We start from the raw sequence: 8,144 nt of genomic DNA on the forward strand, positions 1-8,144 counted from the left end.
GGCAGATGGGGCGGGGCGGGCGCACGGGCGCCGCCAGCCGGAGCCCCAGCCTCTGCAGTTTTGTTGTGGAAAGCTCTTGGAACAGTGCTTAGCACAGAACAAACGCTCGAGGTACGTTAGCTATTACGCAGCAGATGCGGAAACCTGGGCTGAGACAGATGTGTTAACGTGCCCATGGTAAAAACAGCAAGTGTTGGAGCCAAGATTTGCTTGGGTTTCCTCAAGATTCTCAGATCTTAAAGTTTGATTTGGGTCTTTTATAATAACCTCCCGTGTCTCTCCTTAACATGCTCATGCTTTCCTCTCCCTTCTGGAGCATGTAGTATGCATTTCTAATAGCTGTTCTAATGTCCTTGTCTACAAATCATCTCTGACAGTTCTGGATCTGTTCCTATTGACTGATTTTTCTCCTCATTATAACTCATACTTTCCTGCTTCTTTGTATGCCTGGTGATTTTTTATTGGATGTCAGACATTGTGAATGTTACCCTGTTGAGTGCTGAAGGTTTTTTGTTTTGTTTTGTTTTGTATTCTTTCAAATATTTGGAGGTTTTGTTTTAGGATGTAGTTAAGTTAGTGGAAATAATTTGAACCTTTTGAGGCCTGCTTTTAAGATTGCTAGGCAGGTCCCGAACAGCCTTAGTCTAGGGCTAATTTGGGCACGACCAAGGCAATATCTTTCTCAGGATTCTGCTCCATATCCCACATGTTAGGAGTTCTTTCCTTTCTGGTTGGTGATGTTAGGGAGGGGGAAATTTCCCCCCCTATCCCTCTTGAGTTCTTGTGGCTGGACATAATAAAATGGACACAAGACATATTAATAGGAAAAAAATTTTTATTCATGCACATGGAGGCCCAATAGAAATGGGACCTAGGAAGTGGCCAAAGCAGGCAGCTTTTATACTTTTTAGACAAAGGAACAATACATTTGTGAGGAATTGACAGAACAAAGAAACTTAGTGAAGAATCTAAACAGAGTTTGGGCTTGGGATAGTAAATTGAAGAAGAAAAAAGGTTTTGTCTATATAGGCTTCTTGGCCTGATAATTCCCTACCTCTGGAGATAAGGGTGTCCTTCTACATCCAGATGCAGGGAGGGCACCTTTCACATGAGGGCTTTATTTCCTGCTTTCAGGGAGACACGGAGGAGGGTCAGAGTGTCCCATTTGCATCAGCTGTTTCTTATTTAATTCAAAAAATCAATATGCCATTGAGGCATATTTTGGGGTGGCCTGCCCTGGGCCCCAACAGTGAGAACACAGATAATTCCCGACATGTGTAAGCTCCGCCTGATTCTTCTTGGTGGTCTTTCCTTGGCTTCGGGGAACCTCACGCGTATGCGCTGCTCAGCACTCAGCTGCAGAGTTGAGGGGGACCCTCTGCAGATCTCCAATCCTCTCTCCATAGAGAGAATTTGCTCCCATTGCCCAGGCCCTTGAGCAGGATCTTGAACTTATGAAGTCTTCAGTAAGTAGTTGCTGAATGAATGACTATCGTCCTGCTCTCTGTAAGTTAAGCAAACTTGGGTTGGGGCTTAGCATTTGCCTTCTAGAAAATATCCCACAATTGGTTTGCAATTGGTTTGCAAACCAAGGGCAGATTCTCCACTAACAGCAAGCTCATTCTTCCAGGAGAGAGTAAGCTGGAGATAAACATTGTCTTGGGACTCAGAGCCACCTGCTGACATCAGTGACGGAGCTGCAGGACAGAGAGATCCAGGGTCTAGAGCTGCATCACCCAATACAGGAGCCAGTGAGTACATGTGGCTATTGAACATTTGAAACATGGCTAGTCTGCAGAAACAGACTCACAGACATAGAGAACAGACTTGTGGTTGCCAAGGGGAAGGGGGGAGGGGGGAGGGATGGACTGGGAGTTTGGGGTTAGTAGATGCAAACTATTACATACAGAATGGATGGACAACAAGGTCCTACTGTACAGCACAGGGAACTATATTCAATGCCCTGGGATAAACCATAATGGAAAAGAATATAAAAAAGAATGTATATATATGTATAACTAACTTTGCTGTACAGCAGAAATTAACACAACATTGTAAATCAATTAAACTTCAATTTTAAAAAATTAATTTTAAAAAAAGAGGGAATTTCCTGGCAGTTGAGTGGTTAGGACTCTGTGCTGTCACTGCTGAGGGCCCGGGTTCAATCCCTGGTCGGGGAACTAAGATCCCACAAGCCATGCGGTGTGGCAAAAAAAAAAAAAGCAAAGAAAAGAAACGTGGCTAGTCTGAACTGTGATTGTAAGTATAAAATACACACCGGCTTATTCAAAGATTTAGTATGAAGAAAACAATGTAATGACTTTTTACACTGAATACACATTGAAGCAATGATAGTTTGGGTTAAAACAATATTAAAATTAATTTCAGTGGTGTCTTTTTACCCTTTTAAGGGGGCTACCAGAATGTTTAAAATCATGTATTGTGGCTCGCATTATATTTCTTTTTTTTTTAAATTTAATATAGGTTTTTTTTTTAAATCAGTCATCAATTTTATACACATCAGTGTATACATGTCAATCCCAATCGCCCAATTCAGCACACCACCATCCCCACCCCACCGCGGTTTTCCCCCCTTGGTGTCCATACGTTTGTTCTCTACATCTGTGTCTCAACTTCTGCCCTGCAAACCAGTTCATCTGTACCATTTTTCTAGGTTCCACATACATGCGTTAATATACGATATTTGTTTTTCTCTTTCTGACTTACTTCACTCTGTATGACAGTCTCTAGATCCATCCACGTCTCAACAAATGACTCAATTTCGTTCCTTTTATGGCTAAGTAATATTCCATTGTATACATGTACCACAACTTCTTTATCCATTCGTCTGTCGATGGGCATTTAGGTTGCTTCCATGACCTGGCTATTGTAAATAGTGCTCGCATTGTATTTCTGTTACCCAACACTGCCCTGGAGGAAGAGGGCATCCCAGAAGGGCAGGCCTGGGCCAGCCACAGAATCTTAGAACCCATCCTCAAGACTTGAGGCTGACAGGAAGTAGAATTAAGTGAAGGCAGAGGAGATGGGGAGCAGGATACGTAGAGGCAGATGTGATATATGTCCATCTCTTGTTACTCTGCCATCCTTCCCCACCCCAATCCCCCAAGCAACGTAACATGAGTCACTCACCCACTGCCTTAGGGAGATAGTTGTCACTGTAAAAGCAGAGAACAATGGAAGCATATTCTCAGTTTTTAAGATCAAGAGCCAAAGAAAAAGCCAAACTCCAGACTAGGAAAAGCCACCCCAGCCTTTGTCTATTTACAGCATCCAGGAGGGAGAGCTGGACCACCTGCATTCAAATCCTAGCTCTGCCACTTACAGCTGCGTGACCTCCGACCAATGACTCCCACCTGTGTTCATCAGTTTCCTCTTCTGTAAAATGGAGCTGATAACAGTACCCAGCTCACAGGGCTGCTGTGGGGGTTGATTTATATCAGGACTTGGAATAATGACGCCTAGAAAATACAGCTGAAATGTATGCTGTGACCTGTGAGCGAGTCCTGCACAGCGTCAGGGCTGAAAGGCCACATAACGGGGTCCAGTAAGGACAGCAGTAGCGGCCATGTTGCTGATTGATTATCGCGAGGAGTGATGTCCATGTGAGCCCCAATCATTGCTGCAGGTCCATCTGATCTACCCCCTGATATCAAATCTGCCCCATGAGCCAGACTCCCCCAAATTAGCTGAAGCCAAGCAGGTATGGCTGGGTTATAATGCGTCCATTTGCATTTAGGATCCAAGGCTGTGCATGACGTGTCTGAGTGTGGCTGGCTGCTTAGCAATGGATTTTAGGAGGAGGCTTAGCAGGTGACTTGGACTGGGAAGCCTGGCTCCTCCTTGCCTGTCCATTCAGAGAAGAGCTCAGACTGGACCCAGCCTGCCCACGGCCCTTTCTCCAGTGCAGCCTCAGAGATGCTCCCGGTTCTTGACATTTGGTGGCGCCTGTTGAAACTGTCCAGCCCTAGTGCTACTCTTCCCTTAACCAAAGAGACAACTGTGATGAGTTCTGCTTCTAAGTGGGCAAGGGTCAAGTACACAGGAAATGTCTAGGGATGGTGGATCCAACAGGGGATTGGACCGCAGAGACCTGGACTCATAATCGCCAGCTTGTCTTATCCTGAACTTGAAGCTCTCAAGAGTAGGCAACTTATGCTTCTCTGTAGTTCCAGAACTTGTCAGGAGAGAAGCACACGTGTTTGCGAATGAATTCATGAATGGCTTAACAGTCGTTAGGAAATGATTGATGTCATGCTGCCTCAGTGGGAATATAGAAAGGGGGGAATACTTCCACTTCAAGGGACATCCAGTGGGAAGAGTCAAGCAAATATCAGCAAATATTTCTTGAGCACCTACTATGTGCCTGGCACTATTCCAAGCATTAGAAAAAATGTACTAAACAAGGAGTCTTCCCTCCAGGAACTCACATTCCAGCAGAGACAGAAGAGGAGTCAGAGAGGTTGGCGGGTGACCTGTGAGGAAGGTTCTACAATTGACAGAGGGGGAAACTGAGGCCCAGCGAGGTCCTACTTGCCCAGGCCACACAGCTGGCAAGTGGCAGGGCCAGGATTGGAACCTATGTCTGTGTGACCCCCAAAAAGCCACAGACAGGAAAGAAGGAGGGAGCGATCAAGGGCCCTGTCTGGTCCAACACACCTGAAAGATTTGGCCCAAAGACGGAAAGAATCAGCACCTGGAAAGTGCTCAGAGCCTTTAGTGGTTCATAGCTCCAGGCCTGAAATAAGTTAGTTGGCTCTTCATGGCAGTAAGTCCTGGGCTCAGGCCAATCTCAGTCGTTTATGTCCCTATGCCAGCTTTACATGCGTAAAATGAAACTAACCATACCCACCCCATAGACTTTTATAGGCATTAAATCAGTTAATATGTGTAAAATTCTTTTAAAAGTTCCCCACACATTGTTAAGACTCAGAAATTCCCCCCGAACACGCACCTCGCGTCATGTGGGATCTTATTTCCCCGAGCAGGGATCCAGCCGGCACCCCCTGAAATAGAAGCACAGAGTCTTAGCCACTGGATCGCCAGGGAAATCCTTTTTTTTTTTTCCTAAAGACTCAGAAATTATTATGACTTCCAGCTTTCTCTTTCTTTTGTCTCCTTTTTACCCTGATGATTTCTCAGAAGTAGCTCAATGCATTTGCCCTGTTTGGGCGTTTCCATCGTCTTAGCCTAGGGATGAAATCCAAGCGCTGGTAGCGGGGGACACAGGCACACCTGGGAAGGCGCATGTGTACACTTTGCACAGGACAAGTCCGCTTTTGCCTCTGGACACAGAGTTAAGGTGCTTTCAACTTTGGGGTTAGCCTGACCTCTAGTGGTCAGACAGAGAACTGAGCAGAAAGCTCGTAGGAGAGGATCAAACGTCCAAACACTAAGGGGACCCAGCAAGGTGCTTTTTGGGTAGCTTTTTCCGAGAGCTTACTAAATGCTGAATTGTGCTAATCCACAGAAAAGTTACTCCTCGTGGTGACGTCCACACAGTTTATAAGTGGAAGTGGAGGGAAGTTTAACCTAATCCCGTCTGGCTTGAGAACCCTCTTGTTTATCCAGGACGCACAGTGCCTGGCGGTAGAGAGCCATCGTCTTGTATTCAAAGAGATAATCCCACTTATAAAGCCCTTCACTAACATCACTGGAACAACGCAAACATCCTGTGACGAAGGCTTTTACACCTATTTTTCACACCTAGAAGCTGCAGTTCTAAAGGGCCTGCCCCCAAATTTGTATGCATATGTATCCATCCATGTGGGGCTCTATGCTAGACTCTGGCGATAAATGGAAAGCAAAAGACAGGATCCGGGTCCTCGAACTTAGAAGCTACCACGTAGGTACCAGAACGGAGATCCCCGCTCACCCTCCAAATGCTCTTTTGTCTGGGACGTAAGAAAACCCGCCGTGGAAAGCCAACTCGTTTCAGGGCACCTGGCTTCCCACCCGGACTAGCAACTCAGCAAAGACAGGGATGCCACGGTTTTACTTCCTTTTACTCCATCCATGGAGCTCCGCGTAGGACCTGGCCTGCAGTCGTCCCGGAGCTCAGGCTGCCCTCCAGTTACGTGGGTTGGAGGGACTTAGGTGTCATGAACACCATCACTGCTAGGACTAGCTGCTGCTGGTTAAGTGTGGACCCTCCTGGCAGGCGTTAAGCATGCCTGACATGCCTCCGCCCAGGTCATCCTCCCAGCACCCCAGCAAGGCAGGTACTACGGTATCATCATTTTACAGAAGAGGAAACTGAGGCTTAGAGAGGTTAAGCGACTGCTCCAAGAGACTGTAGAGCCAGGATGTGAGCCCAGTTCTGTCTGATTCCAAATCCCACACATATTTTGTTTTTTTGGGGGTTTTTTTGGCCGCACAGCACAGCATACGGGACCTTAATTCCCCGACTAGAGATGGAACCCCTGTGCCCACTGCAGTGGAAGTGTGGAGTCTTAACCACTGGACCACCAGGGAAATCCTAAGAAGTTACCTCCACCCCGTTTCTTTTTTTAATTGAAGTAGAGTTGATTTACAATGTTGTGTTAATTTCTGCTGTACAGCAAAGTGACTCAGTTACACACATAGACATTCTTTTTTTATATTCTTTTCCATTATGGTTTATAACAGGATATTGAGTTCCCTGTGCTATACAGTAGGACATTGTTTTTTATCCATTCTAAATGTAATAGTTTGCATCTACTAACCCCAAACTTGTTGCCATTGTTTTTTTTTTTAATATATATAAATTTATTTATTTATTTTGGCTGTGTTGGGTCTTTGTTGCTTTGTGCAGGCTTTCTCTAGTTGCAGTGAGTGGGGGCTACTGTTCGTTGCGGTGCGCAGGCTTCTCATTGTTGTGGCTTCTCTCGTTGCGGAGCACAGGCTCTAGGCGCACAGGCTTCAGTAGTTGTGGCACGTGGGCTCAGTAGTTGTGGCTTGCAGGCTCTAGAGTGCAGGCTCAGTAGTTGTGGCACATGGGCTTAGTTGCTCCACGGCATGTGGGATCTTCCCAGGCCAGGGCTCGAACCCGTGTCCCTTGCACTGGCAGGTGGATTCTTAACCACTTCGCCACCAGGGAAGCCCCGTTGTCATTGTTTTTAAGCTCCCCTTCCATCAAAACCAAACTCCCAGTCTGTCCCTCTCCCTCCCCCCTCCCGCCAACCACAAGCTTGTTCTCTATGTCTATGAGTCTGTTTCTGTTTTGTAGATAGGTTCATTTGCATCATATTTTAGATTCCACATCCCTTTCCTTTAAACAAAAAAATTTATTTAAGCCACACCGCACGGCACGCGGGATCTTAGTTCCTGGACCAAGCGTGGAACCTGTGCCCCCTGCAGTGGAAGGGCAGAGTCCTAACCACTGGACCACCAGGTAATTCCCCCCAAATCCACACTTTTAACCCCTGCACTCTATCGCCGTGTCCCTGACTTCTGAGCATTGCAGCTTGGTCTATAAAGCTCCGTACACTCAAGGACCTTCTCATCACTGGTCTGAGAGTTGGGTACCTGAGACAAGGATTTGAGTGCAAATTATTTATTTGGGAAGTGGTCCCAGGAGGCACTGGGAGAGGGCTGGGGGAATGTATTAGTCTGCTTGGGCTGCCATAACCACATTCCACGCACTGGGGGGCTTAAACAACAGAAATTTATTTTCTCACATTTCTGGGGGCTGGAAGTCCAAGATCACAGTGCCAGCAGGGTTGAATTCCTCAGAGGCCTTCGCTTTCTTGTTTCCTTTTCATGTGGTTGTCCTTCTGTGTGCACCCCTGCTGTCTCTCTGTGTGGCCTAACTCTTCTTTTTTTTTTTTTTTAAACTTTGGGTTTATTTATTTATTTATTTATTTACTTATGGCTGTGTTGGGTCTTCGTTTCTGTGCGAGGGCTTTCTCTAATTGGGGCAAGTGGGGGCCACTCTTCATCGCGGTATGCGGGCCTCCCATTATCGCGGGCTCTCCTGTTGCGGAGCACATGCTCCAGACGCGCAGGCTCAGTAATTGTGGCTCACGGGCCTAGTTGCTCCGTGGCATGTGGGATCCTCCCAGGCCAGGGGTCGAACCCGTGTCCCCTGCATTGGCAGGCAGACTCTCAACCACCGCGCCACCAGGGAAGCCCGGCCTAACTCTTCT

This window comes from Balaenoptera borealis (assembly GCF_965194805.1).
Source record: "Balaenoptera borealis genome assembly, chromosome: 16".
NCBI lineage: Eukaryota > Metazoa > Chordata > Mammalia > Artiodactyla > Balaenopteridae > Balaenoptera > Balaenoptera borealis.